General features: G+C 38.3%; 1 protein-coding gene across 7 annotated transcripts in view; it reads left to right on the forward strand.

Annotated features, from left to right (window-relative positions):
• Positions 1-27,799, forward strand: part of FRMPD4 (FERM and PDZ domain containing 4) — a 388,479-nt gene that overhangs the window by 145,918 nt on the left and 214,762 nt on the right. Inside the window, exon 1 of one of the 7 annotated variants that reach the window (XM_085559070.1) lies at positions 18,205-27,723. The exons of 5 other annotated variants lie outside the window; for them this stretch is intronic. The gene's annotated coding sequence lies outside the window, so the exon portion shown is untranslated. Of the gene's footprint in view, positions 1-18,204; positions 27,724-27,799 lie in introns of those variants that run through there. One more of the 7 variants, XM_077781600.2, reaches the window with a different exon arrangement.

A 27,799-nucleotide genomic window follows, 5' to 3' on the forward strand; every position in this document is an offset into this window, starting at 1 on the left:
ATTTTCTGTTGTTGGTTCTTGGCTTTTTAATTTTTATTTCTAACGTTACCATCTAGCCTGTGTTTATAGATGTGCTCCTCTTGCCCATCCTCCTATGCTGTAGATTTCTTTCTTCTTCTTCTGACTGCCACTCATGCCATTAACATCTTGTTCATTCCCACCTTGCTCATTATTGGTTTACATTGACAGAGGAAGGACAAGGGGTATTCCATAACACAGTGATAAATTATAATATTATTTATGCTTAGTAAAAGCAAGCATTGCAGGAACAGGGTGGGGTATAAAAATGATTGCTTTATAGATATTTGTAACACCGCTTTGATTTATGCCTTCATCCTCAGCAGTACTTCAGCATATGCCTGGGAAAGCTGGCAGCCCCTGGCTTGGACAGGTGCACTTTTTGTTGGTTAAGAACTGGCTGGATGGCTGGCCCCAGAGAGCTGTGGTGAATGGTGCTGCATCCAGTTGGCATCCGGCCCTTGTGGTGTCCCACAGGGATCCGTGTTGGGCCAATTCCTGCTTAACATCTTTCCTGATAATCTGGATGAGAGGCTCATGTCTACTATTAGCAAATTCATGGATGATGCCAAATTGGGTTGGAGTGTCAATCTGCTGGAGGGTAGGAAGGCCCTACAGAGGAGCCTGGACAAGCTGGATAGATTACTGGAGTGGGCCCCTGGAGGCTGGATCAGAGAGGCTGGAAAGTGGATCAGCAGAGAGGGACATGGAGGTGCTGATCAACAGCTGCTGAACATGAGCCAGCAGGGTGCCCAGGTGGCCAAGAATGCCAAAGGCATTCCTGGCCTGGATCAGAAATAGTGTGGCCTGCATGACTAGGAAAGTGATTCTTGGCCTGTACTGCACCCCAAGTCCTGTGCCCAGTTCTGGGCCCTCAGTTTAGGGAGGACACTGAGGTGTTGGAGAGATTCCAGAGAACGGCAGTGAAGCTGGGGAAGGGTCTGGAGCAGCTGGTCCTGTGGGGACCAGCTGAGGGAGCTGGGGTTGTTTAGCCTGGAGAAAAGGAGACTCAGGGGAGACCTTGCCACCCCCTGAAAGGAGGCTGGAGCCAGGTGGGCATTGGCCTCTTCTCCCAGGTAACCAATGACAGGACAACAGGACATGGTCTTAAGCTATGCCAGGGGAGGTTTGGGTTGAAGGAAATTTATGAAGTATTTCTTCACAGGAAGGGTGATTAATTGCTGGAATGGACTGCCCAGTGGTGGAGTCACTGTCCCTGGAGGACCTTAAGGAAAGACTGGGCTCAGCACTCAGTGCCATGGTCTGGTTGGCAGGGTGATGTTGGGTCATAGGTCAGACTTGATGATCTCGGAGGTGTTCTCCAACCTCATTGATGCTATGATTCTGTGAAAAAAAATTAATTAAGATTTCTTTTGTAACAACAGAAGAAATCTTAAGAGATTTGCACCTCTGTCTATTGCATAGTATGTTATTCCTCAGTATTCGTGAGAAATTAAACTGTTAAATATTTTTAATGAAGTGTTTATGTATAAATACTTGATCATATGTGGTAACAGGCTTTGGTCTAAAACATTCGAATGGTTTCAGAACTGCCAAGCTTCAATTGAGCAGTCAGGGCTCTGCAAAAGATGGGGAGGGATGCTAATTAGAAAATAAGATGAAGATTATATTTTAATAATAGCAGGCTAAGCTTACTTGCAGTTTTGTTTGGTAAACTACTTCCAGTATGGTTGGCAGTGCTTAATAAAATACAAGAATAGGAATGAAAAATACCTGTTGTAGTGAGAATGCCTGTTTTACACTGTTACTGCAGGAGATATGAGGAGATTGAAACTGGGGTGAGTTATAATAGGGATATATTTGCACTGTGTTTAAGACTGTAGCATAACTTCCTCAGGTTATTGGAATGATTTACATCTGCTATGAAATATTTTAATTCTAGGTGTGTTTTCCACAAAGTGAGTGTATGTACACTTTATAAAGTATAGGGTGAGGCATCAAGAGATCTGAATTCATGTTAAGTACCAATTTCCTTTGTGATTGCTGAGATGCTCAACCATTTGAACGTACTCTTCCTTTCTATAAAAGAGAAAATAACTGAAGATATTTGATTGTTTCATGGTAAAATGAAAAAATGTTGAAGAGAAAAAAAACGTGTGTCTTAATGGGAACATTTTGAACATATTGGTAACGTACTTCAGAAAACCTTGGCAGTTTTCTTAGTGTCAGCTAGTTATTATCTTTCATGCGTGCACTCTCAGCAAAAAGACTCACATTTTAACAGTGAAGAATCATCCTTTTTCTTTCCTTTACTTGCTTTGTTAAGCAAAACTCTTGGGATCTCCAGAAGCAAGCAAGTATGTTCATGTGATGACAACAGCATTTGGATAATACATTTACACGATCCTCCTGCCAATACCCAATGTTTGTTTTATGGTTTTTTATTCTTAGAAAAATACATTAGTAATAACAAAAATGTTTAGTTTATATTATATACTTAGACATCTATGTTGGAGTTATCTACAAAGACACCAGTGAAGAGTTAAAGCAGTGTTTAAAACCTAGTGGTGCTTTTTTTCTGCCAGAGATCACTGCTCAGGCCCACTGCTCAGACTTTGAATCTGCCTGGAAGTAAATCTGGAGTTCCCTGGAGGTTTTTATATGCCAATTCAGGGTCAAAAGGGTTTGAGATCCTTTCTTTTGAATTCTGCTTTGTATTTTGTGCAGCATTAGAGTCTTACTGATTGCTTGGCAGTTTCCTTGATTTTTTTTTTTTCTTGGAGTTTTTTTGTTGGCTTGGTTGGTTTGTGTTTTTTTTTTTTTTAAATTTTTATTTTGTTTTGGGTTTTTTTTTAAGTTATGGGACAGCTGCAGTATGTAATTTCCCTATGCTCTGAAGAAACCGTAAGTGTGAAAAAATATCAGTGTAACTTATTATCTCATTTTTGCAGACGAAGAAGCAAGTAGCATTCACTTGCTCTAGAAAGAGAGGCTTGCCGTTTCTTCCTCTTCTTCCTATATAGCTGCAAGTAACAGTAGCTAAGATAGGAAGCTTTTTCTTCAGCATCTAAGAAGAAGATCTAGGAAGGGAAAACAAGGTGAGGTCCTTACTAGAAATGATGAATTTAAATTTCAGTATCATATTTTAGGTTGAAGGAACCAGCCCCTTCTAACAAGTGACAAATCGTTCTTTGATCTCTGAATGCTGTTATGAAACTTAAGACCATAAGCTTCTGGGACCAAGGCTAAACCAACTTTTTGGGAGCCTGGTGCAGCTGGTGCTGTAACCTTTGTTCTTTAAGCCTATTTTGTTACAAAAGCACAGAGGGGCCTCCAAAGTGTGTGACTCCAAAGTGTCTAATGGGATGCTGTTGCCTTGTTCAACTCCATCACTGAGTTTGTTTCCTGCAGGTTTTTGCAGTTTCTGTATTTTGTGGCAAGTCTGTCTCCAAGCTGTGATGGGTCTGTGTGAAATAGTTAGGCTTTGAAGTTAAAATGTGTGTATGAGTGTAGGAAACACATAAGAATGAGATAATGCTTTCTGTCATGTTGGGGATTTATCTTTACTTTGTTGTCCAGGAGTATTTGCAACTGTCCTGTTTCTGGTCTCACAAATAAGGAATTCAGTGAAGATAATGGCTGTCTAGTGAAGTGTTCCACTTCATAAATACAGGTGCCTAGATGACATAGTATCCTCCACATCTCCTATTGAGGAAAGCTGAATTAGCTATCCCTCCTTTGTTTTCTGAATGCAGAATTTGTTGTTTGCTCCTTTTTTTTTGCTAGCAACAAACTTCATCCTCAGAATTCAATGCTATTATTTTTGCTTCTCCCAATAAGAAGTATTAATAGATAATGTAATTTAGGTGTGACCAATCTTTGCATATAAAAATACAATCTTCATACAACATTGTGCCATCACTTGCTAAGAAGTTTAGGAGCTGGGACTCCTGCAAAGGATTATGCCTGTCCCAGATCTCCTGTACATGGTCAGATGGGAAGGAGCTATTTCCCAAGGACACATTGTGTTCTATCCCTTGTGTTCTTCCATGCTCCTTGATGTAGGAATCCCCAGGTGCATCTATATTTGCCACCTGTGCTGCAGGTTTGGGGCAGCTTTCAGCAGTTCATGATCACCTCCAGGAGTGCATTTATATGGTCGTTGTTCACCATATTTGCATTTCAAAAAGTGAATATGTGTAGTTGAGCTTCGCACTCACCAGTTCTGTCTCCATATTAAGGCAGCTGAAAACACATCTGAGATGTCTGTCTTACAGGTTTGTATTCTGCAGCAAAATCATATTGCTTGACTGTTAATTATACAGCACACTAATGCAACAGAATTAAACCTGAGCAAAACAGTGGAATCAGATATATTAAGAGAAAAAATACTTTCAAGGTCACTGCAATGCAGATGACAGTTTGTCTTGTAACAGAAGTACAGAGGCTGTCATGGTGATAATTGTGTGTTATCTACCTTACTATCCAGTCACCTGTTATTTATAGTTTGGATTTTTTTCCCCTAGGAGTTTGCATTTGTTTCTTCTCTTCCTACTTTTACTAACTTTTATGTGTGATTTTTTAAAGGCATTTAACAGCTGCAGCAAGCCATAGTGTGATTTGAAGAGATTTGTTGAGATGCTTAGGCTGTTAGTCTGAATTTAATACAACATGTAAGAGAGCAACTATAAGAGTTGTAAATAGTCAGGAGAGATTATGTTGAAAAACTACATGTAAAATGTGTTTTCTGGGAAGCATTTTGTGAGTTTATTCGGGTGGCTTTTTTTCAGGTATTAAGTTAGAAGAGAACCAAATCTTTGCTTAAAGCTTTTTTTTGCCTATGTAAGCAAGCTTTATTTAACATATATTTTTAAATATTTTTGAAAGGTGTCTGTTGAAAAGTGGAAGGATTAAATGTAAAAAATTTGAAGAAAACTGCTCTGCAGAAGCATTACTGTCACTTCATATGACAGACCAAAACCACTAAAATGTATCAAGTTTGAAGTAATACCAAATCATGTATGATGCTGATAAAAGGAAGTTACTACTGTGCTAAATAGCACCAACATACAGGAGAATCTTACCTGTAACTCTAGAATTGAGAAACCTTTTACTTTAAGGCAGCCCCTTTTTCTTGGAGGCAAGAGAATGGGAGAATAAAAAGAAAAGCCTGGGGACTGTAAAGTCCATACAAAGCAAATGACTTTTTTTTCTTTCTAAAAGCATCATTCAGACAGTGGGAGTAAGAGGTATATAAAGCCTTTGTACCTGGCAGCCATATGATGGACAGGCTATCATTATTTCTGTTAAACTCTTGCAAGTCTTCTGCTGGAATCTGAATGTGTAATTTGAGCATTTGGTATGAGAGGATGGCAGTACTCCTTTTGCTTCCAAATTCAAACAATGAATGTGGACATTTAGGAAGTTTTGCTGTATTACATAAGCTCTTTTGTTAGGCCTTCCATACAGACTCCCCATCATTTCAAATTAGTTGAAAATACCCTGGCATTGCCTATTCCAAATGAAGTCAAGCCAGGGGAAAAAACCAACAAGAACAACAAAAAAACCCCCAAAAAATCACCCTAAAAACACCAAAAGAACCCAGCATAAAACCACTCAGAAACCAGAACAAAGATTCATAACTTTAAGTGGTGAGACATGGACTGTGTGTTTTTTCTCCATGTCTTGGTGATTTTTGCATTCCTATGTAGCAACGTGCTTAAAAATGCCATCAACCTGTGTGCACCAATCAAGTTTGAATGTTTACCTCCTTGCATAGCAGAAACTTTTGGTGTAGATGAGACTGAAGATACCTGTTGTTCAAGGATGACTAAAATGTCTGCATACATTTTAGTTTTTGGGGTTTTTTTGAGGCAGGCATGTCCTATTTGGGGTGATACTCTCGTTTCTTTACACCTCTATATATCTCTGGTATTTTTTTTTGTACTACATATTCTGAACCCAAGAATTTGAGCATCATCAGTAGAAAACTCTGACATGTACAGAACTTAAACTTCCACTGTAGGCTGAGCAGGCAGACTGTTTCCATGTGGGGCGTGTACAGTGATTTCTGTAACTCAAGTAATTATGAGTAAAATAAAAATATGTAGGCCACCTTATTTTTCAGTGTGATGTCAGCTGGGTAATACCTCCCCACCCCCTACAATCAGGTAGCTGATAGTGTAGTGACTCCTCACTGTTTAAGGTTATTAAAATGAGATTATCTAACATGGGAATTTAGGGTTATAAACAAACAATGGTTTAAACACTTGCACCCTTAGGATGTATCTCTTTGATCCAATTTTTTTAGAAGGCACTCCTGTGTGACTGAAAATGTTCTCATTTCTGGAGTTAGCAGTTCTGTACATTTTCCCTACTGTTTTCAGTAGCTTCTGTCTATATACAGCCTGGCCATTTGGACTGAACAGAAAATACATGATATTTGATGGTAGGATTGTATGGTGAAGGTTTGCCTCTTTCTTCTCAGTGGGAGTGTGCCCGACTTGCTTAATTCCTCCTTCAAGTCCTAACAATGCACACCTCAAATTTGGTTTTACAGTGACAAAGTTGCCTTGATGTTGAAATTTTTCTCCATGTCAGCACTGTTATATTCTAATGTTGTAAGAAAGAGAGATTTTTAAAATATTCTCTTTAGACATCCTATATGTTTCTTCATCTGTAGCTGAGTGTTTTTCATTATTTGATTTCAGTAATTTAAAAAAGCTTTAAGAATCCTTCCTTTTCCCCCCCATCTACTCAGAAAATTGCTTTAGGATGTTGAATTCTGTTCCTGTTACCTTAGTAAATATGTTTTGGGGAGGTTTTGATTAATCATAGCTTTCTGCTTGTCTTCCAGCTGCTCACTATTTTGCAGATCTCTCCATTCTGTGTTTTTTTATTTTGAAAACTAGAAATAAAGACCACTAAATTCCATTTTGCTCTCCATTTCCCTCTTGATGTGCTTCTTCGTCTGAGAATGAATGGAAAAAGTAGTTTTATAATATTCAACTGCATTCCTATTGAGTTCCATCGTGCAACTCTCTTCTGATGCACGTGCTCTCCTCCTGCTGTGCTGCCAGGCAGCCTGGCTCCAGCCTTATGGGAGCCACATCCTCTTTGTGCCTGCAGGATGTGTCATTCTCTTCCTTCCTTTTTTTATTTTTCCCCTTCTGGGTAATACTTAGAGCTCTATTTTATTTCCAGACTGATATTCAGAAAAGCATGCATAATTGAATGGTGCAGTCTAAAAGGTTAGAAGTGCAAAAGTTATTTTTAAGCATCTGTTTTCTGGTTCAGACTTAATGATATCTGAAGCATGCTTTTCAGGACAACTCTGTTCGGATGGTTTGTTGTGTGGAAAGACTGATCAAAATCTATTGAAGGTGATGATTCCTTTCACATAGCATTTTCTATTCAGCAGTGTGGTGAATTATGTAAAAGTTTATATAACACTGTATTAAAAATTGCTAGTTTGTTATTTTTGCCGTTTTCTTCCCCTCTTAAGATTGAAGGAAGGGTTCTCCCTTGACTGGATTAGAGACACTCAGGCAGCTATTGCTTGGAGACCACTGTTTAATGGGTACTGTAGAAATGACAAAGAGAGATGCTCCCTTGTTTTAAAGCAAAACCAAATCAAAAACCCCACAAACTGGTAAGAGATTTATTGTCAGACATAAGAAATGTGTCTGACTTACTTGATTTATTTATTGTAAGAAAATACAAGTAGAAAGTGAATTTCAGTTTTCCAAATTTGTGTTTTCATAATTATTTTCTAGACTTTTGTTGAAGCTCCCCTAGATTTTGTTTCCACAGGTGAAAAGCCAGGAAAAAAAGTAGTTAATGAAGGTTGTAAATCTTAGTATTTAAGGATGAAAGATAAGCTATAAATTTTAAAAATAAAAATCAGGTGTATATAGCTGAAAACCAGACAAGTTTTGCTAATGTATTTAATTACATTTATTCTGTTCTTTACATGTCATATTTTGGTTTTATTATAAAATGCCTAAAACTTTGTAATGCTTTATCCAGGGGGGTTGCAGGATGTCTATAATAAAATGTGTATTTTAAGAGGAATCTGTTTTTAACAAAGGTTACAGATCTGTGTTTTAATTAATATCATTGTATACTTCCATAGCAGGGTTTACATTAAAGCTGTATGCTAATTTTCTCCAATTTTAAACCTCATTTACTGAGTAGTACAAGACTGTTGTGATTGTGACAAAATTCCTACCAAAAAGAAAGTAAAAAAGAATATATATTTTTATAAGGAGTACATCTTAAGAAACTATGATTTATATTTTTGGACATGCCTTTTGTAGCCAAGATTCAGGGGGAATCTTGCCTTCTCTGAATAGGATAAATACGTAAAATATATGTAAATAACTGCAAAGTTTAAGACCATATTTACCCTATGAGTAGGCTTTTTTGAGTTTTTGCATTTAAAAATTCAGAAGAAACAACATATGAATGGTATGAATAATATATAAGGGCAATATATAATGGAATCATGGAATCATGAAGATTGGGAAGAGTCTCTAAGATCATTGAGTCCAAACATATCCCTGAGTGCTATGTCCACACATCTTTTCAACACTTCCAGGGATACTCTGGTTTCTTATCATATTGGATAAATATTTTGCCTCTTAGTAAAGATTTTCATGGAGAGGAGCAGGCAAGAGTGTTCAGGGATGCATAATATAAAAGAGCAATTCAGTAATAGCATTGTATAAAATAAGAATTGCATTTGCTTAGTCTTTTCTACAGATAAGCAAAATGTCCAATCATTCATTTCCTCAAAGTGTAAGTTTTATGTAAATTGTAAATGTAGGTGCCTTTTGGTGACAGCTGAAAACCTGTTATAGTTTGAGCTTTGCCTTAGATTGACAGGAGACAGCCCTAGGTTTTTCCTGACCTCAGAGCTTTGCTCACGTGAACACTTGGAGAAAGCTGATCTGGTAGAGGTTGAGTGGTTCATTGCGGTTAACTCTGTTTACCCTTAGCAGGGTGCAGGTGAGGTGATGTTTTCTCATGCTTTGCACAGACTCTCTTGGCAATGTCTCCCTGTCTCCCTGTCTGTCCCTCTGCCACCCTGGGGCTCACAGCCACCGTGCCATCAGTGTTGTGGAGGAGGAGGAGCATACAAGAGTTGGATGTAGGGAGCCATGAGCTGGTCCATGTGGTCCCATTTTTTTAGGAATTGTTGGTAAGCAGTGTGGAAAAAATCTGGACTGGGGTTCCACTGCCAGGCAATTATGTAGGAAAACTGCCTTTATTTTTTTTTTTTTTAAATGGCCAGGCTGCTAGGTGAAGTTTGGCAAATGAGTCTCAGAAGACTGTGCTGGTTACCTGGTGAGGCGTCCTGGCTGTTCTCAGATTTCTTCTGCTTCAGGGATCAAAGATAATGAACATCTCACTGGAGCAGCCTTCTTTTGTTAATACCTTTTTATTAAGACTGTATTGTTTGCCATGCTAAGTGTATGTCTAATTCAGTAAATGAAGCACTTGTATAAGCTGTGTGTGCTAGTGCATCATCTAGGAGCAATATATACTGTTTTCACAGAGAAGTAGTTCTGCATTTTGTTTGTGTTTCTTCTAGGATGAGAATGTTTGAGAGGAATAACACATTATTTATTTAATTCACTTGGATGTAAATTGTTTTGGGAGAAGGAGGACAGCAACAAGCTGCAATTGCTAAAGAAAAATAAAAAAAAAAGTGAAAGAAAAATATGCTTAACAAGAACCAAGAGTTTTAATGCATTTATCTAAAAATAGCCTAGATAAAGTATGTCATTCTGCTCTATTTCAGTCACATTGGTTTGTTTCATAGATTTGTTTTTAGTCTCAGTTCCTTCAGGCAGAGAAATTTAAGAAACATGAGATCATTGCATCTCTGAAGGTAGACTACCAGGAGGCTTGCAGAGCCTTGGAAACTTGGTTACCATAACGCCTGTATCCCCATGGGAAAACTTTTGGTTTGAACTAAAATGGCCTGTGATGTAGAATGTTGTTTTTGGCTCTTTTAAGAAGTAAAATGAAGGTGGAAGGAGGTGGTGGCATGTAACGATAGTCTTAACCTTAAACCAAAGCCAAAGAAAGAACATCTCTGATTTCAGCATCCTTTTTGGGGGAAAAAAGGTTTTATAAAGCTAGAGTAGCTAAAAAAAAAATATTGTATTTGCTTTGAAAAATTACAATCATAAAACTATAAACAAAACCAGCCCAGGTTGGAAGGGACCCTGAAAGATGATCTGGTCTAAACTTTCTTGGGAATGGGAACCTAGATGAAATTATCTACCACCCTCTCTCATCTCATCTTGAAAACCTCCAGTGATGGGATATCTCTCCGACATCCCTGGAAAGAGGCTGTTGCAGGGAATGATCATTCTTACTACAAAAAAGTGTATCATATGCTGAGGTGAAACAACTTGTGGTGTAGCTTGTACCCTTTCCCCCTTGCCTTCTCCATGTGGCTTCTTTGAAGAGAGCCTCCATCCTTTTTGCAGCCACCCACTACGTACTGGAATACTGTTGTGAGGTTCTTTCTGAACCTTCTTTTCTCCAGGGAGAAAAGGTTTAATCCTTCTGTCTTTCATCAAAAGACATATTTTATAACACTTTGGTAATTTTTATGGCCTTTCTTTGGACTCTCTCTGGTTTGTCTGCATCTTTTCTTGAATTGTGGGAATGAGAACTGGGTATGGTATTGCAGATGTGGCCTGAGAAATGCTGAGCAGAGTGGGATGATCACATCCCTGCCTCTGAAAGTCCCTGAGGATTAAGCCCAGGATTCAATCCTTCACTGCAGGGAAACACTGCTGACTCATGGTCATCTTGTTGTCCACAAAGACCCCCAGGTCCCTTTGAACACAGCAGCTCCCCAGCCATATAAATCCCATCCTCTTGGTTATATTGCCCCAAGTGCATGATCTAGCATTGTCTGTTATAAGTCATGCTGTTCTTGCTACTCCACTTTTCCATTTGTCCAGCCCTCTGTAGGATGGATCTCCCTTCTAATGTGTCATGAGCAAACTTGGCGAGGGCATTTTCAATCCCATTGTCCCCATGATTTATGAAGGTGTTGAAAAGTATTTATCCCTGAGGGATGACTTGTAACAGATCATCAGCCTGAGTAAAAACCCACAGTCACCACTCTCCAAATCTGACCTGTGAGTCTGCTTCCCACCTGTCTTGCAGACAGCTCACCCTGTCTGTATCTTGCCAGTTTGTCCAGGAGAAGGCTGTAGGAAACAGCACTCAATGCTTTGCTGAAGTCCTGAACAACAGGTGAACAACATCCTGTTCTTCTCCCTGTGTCGACAGAAGAGATTATTTTGTTGTAGAAGTTATCAGGTTTGTTGGTGTAGTTTGCCCTCAGTAAATTGTGGTAGCTTTTCCCAATCACTTGCTTCATTAGGTTCATTACATCTACTTGTTTTGTGACCAAGCTGAAAGCCCTCAAGTTGCATGATTGCAGTAAAGGGGATTGGGAAAAGTTACCTTGGAAATTAAGATGTGAAAGTTAAAATGATTCAGGGTTGGTAAGGTTCTTTAACCTTCCCTACAGTTCTTTTTTTCTTTTTTAAAGCTCCTTTTTATAAAAATAAAAGAAGCTTTCCAGGGTGTGTTTGATACATAAAATAGACTGGCTAACCATGGAATAATGCTGTGTGGTACCTACTGAGCAGAAAATAATGATGTTTCAATATATCACAGGGAAAAATACCTAGATGTTAAAAGCAGAATATATTAAATGTGTTCAGTAAAAGAAAGGACTCAATGATGATAATTAAAAAAATCAAAGTAATTAAAAAATTATTAATTATAAAAAGCAGTTCTCTGGAACATAAATCATTCAAATCAGAGTGCTTTTAGAAGTACCTTCATAAGAAATATCAGATTAAAAAATATATACTTTAAAGGAAAGAGAAACTACTTAAAAGACAAAAGAGGGAATAAAAGTAGCTGTCCATGGTGGATAGAAGATCTTACGTTTTTTCATCTTGCACAAATGGAATCCTTCTAACAGTTACTGGGCTTTAGTATGAATATGGGGGCATGTGTTGGTTCATATGTCATTGTATCTCTTGCTTTTATTCTTTATTCTGTCCCAGGGTAGTAGCAAGAACACTTTTATTGGCTAAATTAGGAACTAAATGAACAAATTACTGTTCTCTTTTTTTTTTTTTTTTTTTTTTTTTTTTTTTGAGCAGGTTTGTTTTCATGGTAGACTTGACTAGATTCCAAATGGGAGTGAAACATTGTTTTCCATTCAAGTGATATCTAATTCTTGTAGGATAATCAGTAGCTTTTGAATAAAAGTCTTGTGCAGAGAAGTTTGGTTTTCAGGCGAAGGGAAATTGCAAAGCCCTTTTCCAAATATCAGATGTGTTCAAGCAGTTGAGTAGTTTTAACTTCCAAAGTTAACCAGCTGTATGTGTCTGAGGTACATGGTCATGAATTTTATGTAACTAGGTTTGTTGGAAATTGGTCTGGTGTCACAGAACCCTGTTGTGTATTTTGGGGAAGAAGCAAATTCTTTCTGCAGCCATTTTCCACTTGTTTTTATCTTCCACTGGAAATTTTTATTTATTTTCATAAGAGTGTTGATAGAGATACAACTAATAACAAATATGAATGCCTAGGTGCAAATGTGACACTAATAATATTTTTGATTTTTTCTACCCCCATTCAGAATGTCCTTTACAAATTTTTCACAGCCTTGTCCTTATTTCATTTAGGAGAGCTAGAGAAATTTTTTTTTTTTTTTTTCATAAACATTTGGAAATTGAATGGGCCAAATATTTAGTATTCTGCTGCTCCACTTCCCGGAGACTTTCTCTAGTTAGAACCTAGAACCTTGCTAAGTGAAGCAACTGGGACTTGGAAAGAGGTCCCAGAACGGGTTAATTTGAATCCTGTGCTCTTCTTCCCAAATGTAATGGTTTTAAAAATCTACTGAAGAATGTTTCCTGAAAAAATTGAGAAACTGTGAAAGGCATCTAGGAGAGGAGATAGTGATGCTGCTTCACTGCAGACCTCCAGCAGAAAGAATAGCTAATCTCATCATGATTTTCAAGAAGTTTTTGTAGCTACCTCTTTTCCTGGGAATGATGGGTAGTGTATCCAGGGCAGAGCAGGTGTTTTGAAAGACTACATTGAAAATCTTTTTGATAACATTAAGAAAAATCTATTTACTTCATATATTGCTTCACTTCCAGTTGTAATGTTTTATGTTTTATGATCAATATTGTATAAAAACAGTTATAAAAACAGGAAGAAAATAAGCTTGTTAGAAATTGTGCATTCTCTGGAGTTTAAAATGAGTGATCCTTGTTTTACCTCCAAAATTCTGAAAAGTTGTGCAGTGGCTCTTTCTGGGACAGAATTAATAATGGTTGCAACTTAATTGATAAGGTCCTGCAACTTCAACAAAGATGCAAAGTAATGTGAACTAAGATGATATATGGGATCACATTTTAATTGTCCTCCTTGCTTTGTTCCAAAAAGCAGATATTTAGTTTATATATTTCTTTGGTGTGGTTAGTGATACCAAACTTGCAAAGCTTGATGTTCTGTTGATGATATTGGTGATACCTGACTGGCTCCTTGAAAAGATGAGGTGTGTGAAACCAAAACCTTTTGTATGCTACAGAGATTAATTAGTGATTCTGTTCTTTTCAATGATGAGGAACTCTGTTAGTTCAGTCTTACTGTGATTTTTATTGAGCTTTGTTTGATGGATTTGCCCCTGCTCGAACATGAAAAGTGATTTTGCATTTATGTTGAATTTTGTTCTACATAATTCCTGTTGTGATAGGTTCTCTTTTGATGCTATAAGTCACATACATTATAATGGATTATTACTTATTGTACAGCTGTATGCCAAAGTCCTGAAGCACTGAGTTTACATTTTGAGAAAATACCTGATATTACTGTAAGATGACTGCTTGTGATTGTGGAGTGCTTTGGCTTTTTAATGGTACTCCTGCATTTACTCTCCTAAATAGTTCTCTGACTGTCATCATGTGTATATGCTCTTCCAAATTAACTCAAGGGTACTTGTGAGGACTTAATTATGAGACTAATAAACTCTGAAGGCAGCTACTACTCTTGTGTAGCAACACCCATCCTAGGAATGGCAGAGTGGTGTTTCCCTGTGAGTGCATCACACACAGGAATGCCTTGTGACTGCATCATGCTTCTGAATTTCCTTGGCTTTGGGTGAGCTCCAGATCTCCTGTTTCCTACACCTCTTGGTCTCTGTTGCCCATCTGCAAACACAAGGACCTTGCAGTCGAGAAGGCTTTTCTCACCCATGCCCAGCTGTTCAGGCTCTTCTTATGCCAAAGCACATCCTAACCTGGAGCTCAGGTGTTTTAGCACCTAGTTTGAGGTAGTTTGTCTAGTTTTGCATAGTAATGGTCTGAATAAGCTGTTAGCAAAGAAAGGATGATTTGTTTCATTTTCTATGTCTAGTGCCTTTCTCTCCCTTTAATGTAATATGGAATCCAGGAATTTAGGATTGACAAAGTGAATCCTAGCCCCTTTGTTCATGTTTCTGTTCTTTTTAAGGCATGGATGTTACCCTTCAACGCAGCCAATCCTTACCTTCAGTGGTGTCAGAGAAATACAGATGCAGACAGAGCCATGAAATAGAAATGGTTGTAGGACGAGGAACATGCAAGGTCCTTTCAGTGATTTATTTGTAAAAAAAGACTTTTGTCTCAAAGAAGCATGATACAACTCTTTCTTAAAGTAATTGGGTTCACCCATTCTGTGTGGGTTCATTCTTTACTGTCTTTGTACTAACAAAACTGTTCCTGGATCCTATTTTTTATATGGGTGTTTTTAAGACTGAAATCATATAATGTAGCTGGGGTTGTAGTTTTTGTTATTGCTTGTTGTTTTCACATCTTTTTTTTATAATAAAATCCTTAATAATCTGAAAGATGGCAACTATCTATGTGTTGGATACTTGTAAAGGGAAAACTGGAACAATATTAATCTTAGCTTGGGATTTTTTGGTGACCTAGTGACATAGAGTATGAAAAGAACCAGATTTGTATAAAATGGGGAGCAACATGGGGAATATGCAAGGGAAGGAGAGCTGAGAGGATACCTAGTGAAGTAGCATGGACCTTAAGAAAACAATTACAGGTGTCTGCTGTGCAGGTTTGTGCTGCCTATAGCCATGGGAGCTGGCAGAGCAGCTGTTTGGCAGTCTGGGGCCATGGGGCTGGGTGGCAGCTTGGTACAGAAATAGAAAGGTGATGTTGACTTTTCTCTTTGGTGACATGCTCTGTGAAACTGCTCTCCAGCAGAAGTCTAAAAGAGGATGACTACCTCATGTGCCACTGAAAGTGGCAGTATGCTTTTAGTGTGAGCTGTTGAAGTTGTTTTCTGAGGAAAAGAAATCTGCAGAGCTACCTGGGACTTCTGCAGTGAGTTTATATATCAAATAGTATGTGCTATTACCATGTCAGCTCAGGCTGGTGTTGACTGAAATGAGCTGTCATAGGGTCATTGAGAGTGGAGGACTCTAGTTCAACCTCTTTCTGAAAGCAGGATTGGTACTGAATTTGAGATGCTCTAGACTCTGCTTCTCCAGTTTAGATCTTTGAGAAACTTGTTCCAGTGCATTACCACCCTTATAATTTATTTTTTTTTTTAGAGTGTGTGGCTATAATGAATCGTGCTGTGGCACACCCATCATGTTGGCAGTAGCAGGCAGTCCACAGTGGTAGCAGAAGAGCATATGCAACCCCATAACTCCAGCTATGTAGAACTAGGGGGCAGTTGATACTGTAAATTGCAAGACCATTGCTGACATCATGTTACAGAGAAGTCTCACAAAATAAATGTCAATGTCTGTACAGCTCTGAAGTAAAAGTTTTCCTTTGTAAAGACAGACTTCATGTGCGTGAAGATTTTGAGGTATCAGTGTCCTAGAAAAATCTCCCAAAACCTGTACAACTGATGTAGGTGCCAACGCCTGGCTCAGCTCAAGGGCTGAGCCTGCCTGGCAAGGAGCAGAGTGAGCCAGGGCACCTTCAGTGTGGAGAGCTGATTTGGGACAGAAACCTACATCTGGGAACATAATAACATCTGCTGTGTTTTGTTTCTCTAAATATAATTTCCAGAGGGAAAATAGAATTCATTTAAATATGCATCTCAAAGGCTTGTGTAGAGAATCACAGCTGGCCTAGTGCCTTCAGGAAAAAAAGTGTATTGCCATCGGTTTCTGTACATTCATCTTTTAGCTGATTTTTTTTTTTTTAAGGCCTTAGTATGCAGCCACTTGTGTAAGTACTGTTCAAATGTTGCTGTCATCAGTATATTTGCATATCATCTTTATTTATACTGAGTGATTGCTGACAGCTTCATTTTTTCTTTTGATAACTCCTTTGGGTTAACTAAGGCATCTTCTTCCAACAAAACTTTTTTTGTGTTTGAGCTCTCACCCTCATTCTTTTGGTCAGCTACGGATAGCATAGGGCATGCAGGACAGGCAGGGAGAGAAATCCCTCTTTCCATTCCTTTTGCTGTTTCATTTTCTCTTGCAAAACAATGCTGTCTTTTAACTTTAGTTTTCCTCTGAGTACTTCCAAAGTGTTACAAGTTTCGAAGCTTTTTTTTTTTTCCCCCTTAATGATACGTTTATCTTTTCTAGTCTGAGACAGCATGGATGAAACTTTTGATTTAGAGAACTCTTTATTCTCAATTTGTATTAACTTTCCTCAGCCTTTTTTCTGAGGTAAAATGAGGTTATACATTGTGGTGTGCTATTGTAAAATATATTTTTTGGTTGCTTCAATCATTCTTGTCATTTTCTTCTGTACCCTTTTCAAAATGTGGGCACACAAATTGGATATTATTCTCTGATGCTGTCTTGAGGAAGCTGCCAGAACAACAGTTGTCATACAGGCTCTTTATTATTTCAGATTATATGAGATTCTAAGTTTACAGATTCAACTTTAATTTTATTAGGTTTCCTGAATGTTTACCTAGGAAATTTGTTCTATTTGTTAGCTCTTAATGGTCCCTAAATATTTTTCATAGCCTTTGTAGATTGAAATTCATAATTAAATGCAGCCTTCATAATTTTCATTTATTTATTTATTTTCCAGTAAATCTCTGGTTCTTTACTTGAGCCTTGTTGTTTATGGAAGTCAAATTACTGTCTTCAGTGAATTGTACCACTGATTTTCTTGGCTTAATTACTTATAATCTGATTCTACACCATCAAATAATTCAATTTTTTCTAGTAATTAGATAAAAAATACTGTTGATCATAGCATGTTGTCAATAGTCAGTGAGAGGTGTTGTGTTGGTAATCACCACTGGAGACCTATTATTACCTATATTTCTAATCTTGCAAAAAATAATTTTAAATTGGCTTGACATAAAGTTTTGCCTTAAATCCATACTGTTTTAGCTATATTCTCATTGGGACGCTAAAACTCCTTCATACTAGTTCATTTATCTACTCATTTTATGATATTAATACTGTATTTTCAATGTTAATAAAAAGACACCTAAATGTAGAAAAGTACTACTATTAGATTTGTATTTTCTGTGTTGATGCCATTTGGGTTTTGTCTTTTTTTTTTCTTTTATATGTTCCCTCTATTCTTCATACATATATTTGTAACTGTCACCTACTGTATTAGTAGCTAGCTTTCCCTGTATTTTCCCTGAGTACAAGGCCCCAGCGCTGTCTTGGCTCTACCTGGGAACCAAGGCTGAGAACATCTCCATTCTCATGGGCAGAGTGCAGCCAGTGCTGAAGGAAGGGCTCCATAGAAAAGGTTTGACTGAAAAGAAAATTACATCACCACTTGTCCTCCTAATTGGTGCTTTTAATCAGTTATGCTAATCCTACAACCTATAAAAATGTACTCACCCCTGGAGGAAGTAGGATTCTGTAGACATCTTTCCATAACTGTTCCTGAAAACCTTCAAATAAACATCCACTCTTATATTATCTCCTTACTAAAATTATCTCATGTTTCATTTCCAGGCTGAGCAAAAAGCAACAGTGTTCCTATTATAGCTCTATCATTTATTCGTGAATCTGCATTACAGTGCTGCTTTTTGTAAAAGCCACTTGCCCCACCATGTTTGTAGCCTCCCTAGCAGCAGGTTTATTTTCTGTTCTCTTGAGTACATTGTAACTTCAAATTTTGTATTTAACAGGAGGGCATGTTGATTAAGAATCTATTTATGGATGTCATGCTTGACTGAACACATAATTTTTAAGTTTAGTAAAATAGGTTGTTTTTAAAGGATGAAGAAAACCTTTTATTTTCCATGTTCAACTCTAGTAAAAATCTCTTTAAATAACTTTTGCTTTTCTTTTTTTTTTTTTTAATTATAGAGTTGATAAATCAACTTTTTTTTTTTTTCCTTTTTTTTTTCTTTTGTTTTTGAAGAATAGCCGTTAGGGGTTTTAGAGTATAAATAATTTTCCTTAAGTCCTCCTTCATTCAGTATCCAGTGGTGCCATAAAGTAAGGTTCCTTACTTAGGAAGAGTAATGATTAAACTGCCGTGATATTTTGTGTAGTTTTTGTTGTTTGCAATAACCATGAGATACACTGAATTTCTACTTTGCAAGCAGTGTGGATAATTTGTTTCAGACATGTTAATTACTGGGGAAAAGCCAGAGATAATTTGACACATTCCTACGTCTTGTACACAGCTGATCCTTTGTAATTAGGCTTTCCACAATGACTTCACATGAACCTTCTTTTGAAAATTTGTACTAAAAAATAAGCAATTCCAGTCCTATATTTGTAATATGCAGTCCCTCAGGCTTTTATTTAAAAAAAAAATTCTCCCCAAGTCATGTGTATGCCTTTAATGTTATTGTCCCCTTTTGGTAAGCAAAATAGTGTTCCATATTGAGAGAATGCAGTTGTTTTCCTTGCAGTAAACTATACTTTTTGCCTTCCTCCTTTGGCTTAATCTAGGAAATGCAACTCAAAGAGCATAAAATGTATTTCATAGTAAGGCAGTCCATTCAGGAGTGTTTTGAATTTGCTGTGTGACAGGTGGTGGAGCTGTGCAGTTAGAATCCAGAAAGATGGACACTGAGAGATGGACTGACCTTGCTTGTTCTTGGGTTTTAGCTAGGTTAAAAAAAATGGTCCCAGGGAGGAATCAAATTTCAGAAATGGAAGACTTTGGGGAGATGCTTTGGTTAGCATTTTGTCAGCTCTCCAGCTGGAGTTGGGGTCTGGCTTACTTGGTGAGGCATTACTTGCCTTTGTGTCTTGAGGGCATCTGCTGCCTCTTTCTTCCTGTGAGTCAGTCAGCTGCAGAACATGGATGTCTTAAGAAAGCCTAAAGGATTCTAGATGTGTTTTTTGGAGACAAGTGATTCCATCCACCGGCATGTAGACAATTAATATTTTCTTAATGTAAATAGTATCACTTGTTATCTAGTTTACAGGGATGGGAGTAGAATAACAAATCTACTATTGAATGTTCTTTAAGTTAATGTTTTCCTTTTGATGTCCTGAACTTTTGGCTCTAATTTTATTTTGCATTAATGATGTTCAGGGAGAATGCCCTGAATGTACAGAATAGCTGAATTTGGTTGCCATTCCTATGCCATTTTACCACATTAAAAACCCATTTTCATTCTCTTAATCATCAGGTATTGAATGTGAACAAATAAATACTTTCTGAATCCTCAGAGAGTAAATTTCTGTCTCTCTGAGGTAGGTGTGAGTTTTATACTGAGTGTGTCACCTCTGAGCAGTGTGCATCATCGTGGTAACTTAGCCATATATAGCATATGAAGTCAGCATGTATGTTACCTCTGTTCCACCAGCACTTCAAACAGGAGGTGGTTTGCTGAAGGTCACTCTGCAAGCTGTTGGGCAAGGGAGAAAACAGCCCACAGGTTTTCTGTTCAGCCACGTTGTCTAATTTGGTGGAGAGCCCTTTCATAGCAAGTGGCATGTAGGCTATTTGACAAGAGGTAAATAAATCTTCTCCTATATTGTTAGATTTTGAGTACTAAGGTGTCAGCTGTTAGTCATGATGAGTTCATCTAAACCTGAATTTTTAGCCAAGCAGTGTGAATCCAACAAGACCAAAAAGCAGTAGGAACTGTCCATGAACATGAAGTCCTAAAAATACCACCAAATCAATGAAGATTAAAAGGGACCCACAAGGATCATCGAGTCCAACTCCTGGCCCTGTATAGGCCCATCTCCAAGAGTCACACCATGTCCTTGAGAGCGTTGTCCAAATGCTTCTTGAGCACTGTCAGGCTTGATGCTGTGACCACTTCCCTGGGGCCTGTTCCAGTGCCCAAGCACCCTCTGTGTGAAGCATCTTTTCCTGATACCCAACCTAAACATCCCCTGATACAGCTTCAGGCTGTTCCCTTGGGACAACTGTCACTGCTCACCAGGGAGAAGAGATCAGTGTCTGCCCCTTCTCTTCCCCTCACGAGGAGATTATAACTGCAGTGAGGTCCCTTCTCAGTCTCTTCCAGGCTGAACAGACCAAGTCACCTCAGCCACTCCTTGTAAGGGTTCCCCTCAAGGTCCTTCACCATCCTCTTGGCATGCCTTTGGACACTCTCATAGCTCAGTATCTTTCTTATAGTGTGGTGACCCCAGCACTTGAGGTGAGGCTGCCCCAGTTCAGAGCAGAGCAGAACAATCCCCTCCCTTGCCCAGCTGGCCATGCTGTGCCTGATGCCCCCAGGACAGGGTTGGCCCTCCTGGCTGCCAGAGCACTGCTGAGTCTTGTTGAACTTGTCACTGATTAGGACCCCCCAGATGCCTTTCCATGGCACTGCTCTCCAGCCTCTCATTCCCCACTCTGTCTGTGTGGAGCACCATCCATGTGCAGAATCCAGCACCTATCTTTGCTAAACTTCAAACAATTGGGGATTGCCCAGCCCTCTGATTTGTTCAGGTCTCTCTGCAGGGCCTCCGTGCCCTTGAGAGAGTCAAAAGCTCCTCCCAGGTTTGTATAATAGGAGAACTTGCTTAGTGTCCCTTCCAGTCCTGCATCCACATTATTTATTAAGATATTGAAGAGCACAGGGATGGAGCCCTGCAGAACCCCTCTAGAGACAGGTCACCAGTCTGATGTTGCTCCATTCACTAGAATCTTTTATGCCCAATGCATGAGCCAGCTGCTCACCCATCACATGATTTTTATCCAGCTGTGAACTGGATATTTTGTTGAGAAAGATTTTGGGAGAAGACAGTTTTGAAAGCTTTACTTAAATCCAAAAATATTGCATCAACTGACTTCTTTTGATCACCTAAGTGGGTTGCCTTGTCATAAAAGGAAAATTAGTTTGACAAGCAGGACTCTCCTCCCAGGAAGCCGTAGTGGCTGTGACCAATGACTGCATTGTCTTTCAGGTGCTTTTAAGTACCTCCCAGAATAATATTTTCCATGGTTTTACCAGACATTGAAGGAAGACTGACAGGCCTTTAGTTTCCAGGGTTTTCCTTCTTGCCCTTCTTGAAAATCAGGACAATGTTCACCAGCTTCCAGTAAGCTGGGACATCCCTGGATTCCCAGTATGGCTCAAAAATCATCAAGAGACGTTTTATGATGACATCAGCCATCTCTTTGAGAGTTCTTGGATGAATCCCATCAGGCCCCATAGATTTGTAGATATCCAGCTGGAGGAGAAGATTGTGCACAATTTCAGAGTTGACTGGGATTTGATCATTCTTGCAGTCATGGTCGTCTACCCAAGGGGGTACTGAGACCCCCTTGGTCCATCATCCATGTTGAAGACAGAGGCAAAGAATGTCATAAACACCTCTGCTTTGTCTCTGTCCTTGTTTGTGAGGTGACCATCATCACGTAATGCGTTGAAGTTATATAAATTCTTTGATACTTACATAATCTCAGTAATTACTGCCAAGATTATATTTTTTAGAAATCCTCCTCAGTCAGATTGTCTGCAACCATCTTGGCATTAAATTTAAACTACAATACATCTGGCTAACTGTAGTCATGATCCTTTTGTACTTGATAGTAGATCTGCAAATTGATCCAGAAAAGCTTTTAATTAAAATTAAAAAATACAAATGTATTCTTCTAAATTTGCTTTCTAAGGAATCTTTTAAGTAGGGGCAATCACAATCACGAAGGAATGATGCTGGTAACTGTTACAGCTTAATTTAAAGACTGTTTTGAAGAATTGAATGGTGTGATTGACACTGCAGGTAATATATTGAGCTATAATTCACTTTGTTGTATTTAAATGTTTTTGCTGTTTAAAAGGAGATGCTCACTTCATTAATCTACATGGATTGACAGTGATGTCATGGATGTGAATGTAAGTTATGTATCACATTTATTATTAGGAGCTTTATCACTTTTATTGTGACGATGAAAATGAGGAAGAATACTGAAGAGGCCAGGATAAAATACACAATGAAATCCTCAGAGACTACTTGTACATGATTTAGGAATGCTCTTCAGCCAAACACCCCCTTGGACATATAATATTTATTATGACTTTTTTTTCTCCTATCAAATTTCATTCTCTCTGAACTGTTGGGAACATTTGCCTGCTGCAATGATAATAAGGTCTTAGAATATTAACTGTGTCTTAAATGATTTATGAAGTTTTGGAATAAACTAAACACTTTTTTTAATATAGGTGGGATTGGGTCTTTGTGATTTCAATAAAAATATGAAGTCAAACTAAATGGAATGTCTTATTAATAGTCTGTATTTACTGTATCTGGGACCAGATGGAACATGAAGCCAATGTTACAGAAAAGTCACACTGTGTGTCTGCAGTGTAACTTGTTCATGTCACTCTTTTGGAACTGATTAGGAGGAGACAGTGGGAAGGGACTTGGGGTCCTGTGAGGGTCTATATTCAATGTAGTTTCTCAGGGAAAAAAGTATGGAAATTGGGCACTTTGTAAAGATGCCTTGTAACAACAAAGTGTAAACACATGAAGTGTAAGCAGAGCTTTATGTATGATGTGAAAACTATTTAATTTGTTCTGTTCAGCTTTGGTAAGATATTGTAGAAAAGATAAGGACCAATTTCAATCCAGAAGGAAACAAGAAAATCAAGCTGGAATCTGAGAAGTGTTGCCTTATATTGGAGGTCATATTAGGAGATTAGTGTTATTAACCCTTGAGAGGGGAAGACCAAGGAGGAACTTAAATACTCAACCATATAAAAATAGCATTGCATGATGAGTGTGTATTTAGTGTTTCTTGTGAGCATCCAATTCAATGTGACTAGCACAAAAAAAGTCTTCAGCAGCTCTATATTTCAAAGATGCTTGTTGCTGAGAATTTCACCTGCTGGAATGTGGACAGGAAAGGGATTATTTTCAGGGAAATGGGACCAATGGATGGTAATGGGCAGAGACTTAAGGCACCTGCCCTCTTTGAGGTCATAGGTCTACAGGAGAGGTTCCTTCCTGCAGTGCACATGTGCTGGCTTTTCAATCTCACCTGTCCTCTGTGCAACCAGCAGCTCTCCTTGGCCAATTGTTTGGGATTATGGAGCAGGAGGCAAAATGGGATCTTTGGTTATTTGAAGTGGACAGCTGTACCTGCCCTGCCAGATCCTGGATTTGAGTCTCAGCTCAGTGACTTGCTGTGGTGGAGTGCAGGCAGCTGTATGGCTGGACAGAGATTGTGGAGGTGGATAACTTGCATGCAGGAATAGAGCAGGTATGGGAAAGAAGGTGGCACAAGATACAGGATAACAGGATGGAGGACTAAGGAAAGATCCTGATTTTCAAAAATGAGGAAAATTGGAGTATAGTACAAGTAACATAAATAAAGTCTTGATGTACTGGTTGGAAGTTACATAAAAGGGAAGGTGAGAGAGGAAGAGACAAGTGCAACTCTTTTGATAGAAGGAGCAAAGAGGCAGGAACAGGGCTACCTAGACAAGGAGACTGGAATGTCATGAGGGACCTGACAACTGGAAATTAGTGTCTACTGGTTGGCGAGAGTATGAGTGATTGTAGAGTTTTCTCCTACTGAAGTCAAATCAGGGCACTTCAGGAGCTTGTATACACATTCTCTCACAAAATTTATATTTTATTTCATACTTTGGAGGAGGTAATTGGTCCTCTTGTTGGCAGGACTATTAAAATATGTGTCCTGTACTTTGGTTTTTGCTTTAGTGTTGTTCAGTCAGATTACCTGGAACTGCTCTCAATTCTCCTTTAAAATGCAGTGTTTTAAGGTCAGTAAAATGGTTTGGGGAAGGGAAAGTACAAAAACTGGATTTGCACCAGTCATTAGTAATTAAATATTTAAATATTAGTAATTAAATATTTTATCTGCCTTCTCTCTTTAAGAGAAAAATATGCCAGCATTGCTCAAACAACAAATGCTGGAAGATAAATATTTCTTGAATGGATATTTTGTGAACAGAATTAAGAGCAAAGAGCAAAGGAAAGTTTAGAAGACACTCCATGAATGATGTGGAAGTTACTTAGCAACTTTTAGCATTGCTTTAGTGTTGTTTTATAACTAATTAAAACTAAGGTATGTAGCTCATGGGCAAAAGAACTAGTAAAGATTTCAGGGGGTTAAAGTGTCTTCTTGTCAGAAGATGTAGTGTTTTGGAAAAACTACCTGTCAATAATTTTTGTGAGAAAAATATCATGCTCTCCCCAGCCTTGATTTCTGAAAAGGAGTTATTTTACATTAAGGTCTCTGGAATACTCAAGGTGGGTGAAGAGCTATTTTTTGTAGTTCTTGCTAGTCTTGGCTGTGTGACATTGCCAGAGCTGAGCAATTGCAGAGGGCCATTACAGCAGGAAGCACTGAGTATCCCCGGACAATGGACAGGGCCCATGATCTCTACTGAAGTTGCTTTCTTGCAGGATGTAGATGTGAGTTTGGTTAGATGAAAATCACTTCAGTGTTCTGAGGTTCTGTCTGGTTTTGATAGTTATGAAGTTAAAGTATCTTTATATTTCAGTAGTATGTACTAAGGTCTAATACCTATTTTCTTCTGCAGGCCACAAATTCTCTTCTACCTTTTAAAATTACTGGTTGACCTGCTTTGCACAAGGTATTCAGAGTGAGAAAAAAAATCTCTTTAACTTAAAAAGCCATTAACACACTTTTGCTATCCATTTAAAGAATAATCTTACTCTTTCCCGTTTAGGTTTGGGAAGTTCTTATTTGGTTGGATTTTTTTGTTTGATTTGAGAGGAAAACGGGTCAACACAAAATACTGTCAACAGAACAATACTGTCCATGTCGTACTGGATTGTCTCTTTATGCCCACTGCCTTGACTAATTGCACTGTACAGGCTGCCTACACCACAGAACAAGAAACACCTGAAGGGTGCAGTTTGTGGGAGTTCAGTAAGCAATTACTCAGTACAGAGAGGGGGCAAAGTGAAGGGGGTGTCCTAGGTCTTTCTTATGCTTTCCTTTCTGGTGGTGTGTGAAAAGTCTCCCATTCAGTTCAGGAGCTACTTGCTGCAAAACAGTCTCATCCTCCTGTGGTGATAACACTGCTTGTCCTTTCTCCTCGTTGGTCTTTCAACAATTGTTCTGCAGTTCAGCTGACTTCTCTTATGACTGAGTGAAAGATTAAAAAGAACAGGCAGTGTAAATGGTATATGAATTATAGTAGATACCTTATATAAAAATGTGTCTGATCTTTTGGAATTGGGTGTAAAAAGAAATGTATAACTTTTTTTTTTCTTTTTTTCCCCATCAAACATTGGGAAAAAAATGCATTTATTTCTGGTGTAAATTTCATTGTAATATCTGGAGAATATCCTCCTGGCCATATGATTCCTTATAGATTTCATATGATCCTTTTTTATCTCTTACTTAAATCAGTACAGGACCTCTGTATTAATGTGTGAAAGTTTTAAATTACTGACATTCTTGTTTCACTGGAGTTTGTTGCCATTTGGGGTTGAAATCATTCCATTCAATTTTCTTTTGAGTCTGTAAGATGTTTTGACTGACATTCCCAGCCTGTGTCCTATTTTTCTGTAACTGGATTGTGTACTGAAGTATACAGACAATGTGTATAAAACTGAAAGAACCATCCTTACAATAATTATGAATTTAGTGAAATGTTCACCATCATAGAATCACAGGATCATTTAGGTTGGAGAAGACTTTTAAAATCATTGTGTAGCATTACCCCGCATTGCCAAGTCCATCACTAAACCATGTACCCAAGTGGCCTATCTACATGCATCTAATATCCAATCTAAACCTCCCCTGGTAAACTTGAGGCTGTTTCTTCTTGTGGAATCCTGTGGGTTTCCAGATGAACCAACACCACTGTTAACTTGTTTTGAAAATTTACTCCCTGAAATGGGAAATTCTGCAGGTGCATGAGACAGAGTATTGTGTGGGTTCTTTGATTCCCTCTCTGTGCTCTCAGTCTCCAGTGTGCTGACTGCTGTCAGCTATTAATGATGATTTTTTTTCCCCATACAAATGCAGGACACTGTCTACTACAAGTAACTTGTGTGTTGTAGCTTGCTTTTAAGCAAAAGTGAAAAGTAACTTTATCTGAAATGCAGTCTCATTTTGCATTTCACTGTTTTTTCCCTGGGTGGGCACAGACCTGTGTCTAAACACTGGAGAAGTAGTAGCACTTAGGGAAATATAAATAACTTACTAATAAAGTGTGTAGTTGGAGAAGTTCAAACTCATTTAGGAAAAATGATGGACCAAATAATAAAGTGGAGAGTGTTGACTGACAGCTAGCATGCATCTGCTTCCAAATTTCAAGCTTACTCTTGTAACAGACAATGCTTAAAATGACTGTAATAGCACAAAATTGGATGAAGATAATGCTTCTGTCTTTGTTCATTTATATTCTGCTTTTGCAGCACTTTGGATATAGCCATCCTGTCCTTTTGTACTCAACCAATTTGTCTGTTGTTGTTTGTGTGAATTAATTTTTTTCTTCTTGTGGAAAAGCAGTACATAATGTTTTCAGAGGAGAGAGGGAATATATATTATTTTGAAACCATCATTAGTCATCAGGAGACTTAAAATGTTTGGCACCTTGAAGATTTTTTTTTTAATTGCTACCTTTAAAAGTAGAAAGGTTTAGCAGGCAGACCATGATGGTCCGTAGCATCTATCTACTGGAATTCAGAGCAAGTGAAAAGTAAAACGTGGCAATTTTGAAGTCAGTTCTATGGAGCTACTGAATATTGCACAGCTGAAATCTTTAAAATATGTATTTACAGTAATAAACATAGCTATTTTTCATATGTTAGGGAAGAAAGGTATCTTCTAAGTGAGGAAACTGTAAGCAAGTGTTAGAAATAATAAATAAATAAGGTCTCTTTTTGGATGTTCTGATCACCTCCAATATATTAGGTGTGTGCAGTGGTTTGATTAATTTTTACAGATTCAACAGTTGTGTTCTGTGTCTAATTTTGGGTGTGTTTACACCCTTTTAATCTTCACTCATGTTGTGTGAAAAGAACAATTGCAGAATCATAGAACGGTAGGGGTTGGAAAGGACCTCTGGGGATACCTATTCCAACCTCCCTGCTGCAGCAGGTTCATTTCCAGCAGATTGTGCAGGACAGTGTCCAGGCAGGTTTTGATAATCTCAAGAGGCTCCACAGCCTCTCTGGGCAGCGTAATTGCTTAATATTTCCGTCTGCTAAAAGACTTTCCTAGGCTGTCAGCAGTGCACACACATCAGGGAATGCTGAAATATTAAACTACTGGAAGAGATTTGGCAGAAATCAAAGCCTTCTTTCTGGTAAGAGTATATTTTTAACTTCAGATTACATAAAATAGGCCAGAATAGATCTAGAAAAGTTTGGGAGCTGTGTCTT

Source organism: Lonchura striata, chromosome 1 (genome assembly GCF_050655825.1).
Source record: "Lonchura striata isolate lonStrDom1 chromosome 1, ASM5065582v1, whole genome shotgun sequence".
In the NCBI taxonomy this organism is placed as follows: domain Eukaryota; kingdom Metazoa; phylum Chordata; class Aves; order Passeriformes; family Estrildidae; genus Lonchura; species Lonchura striata.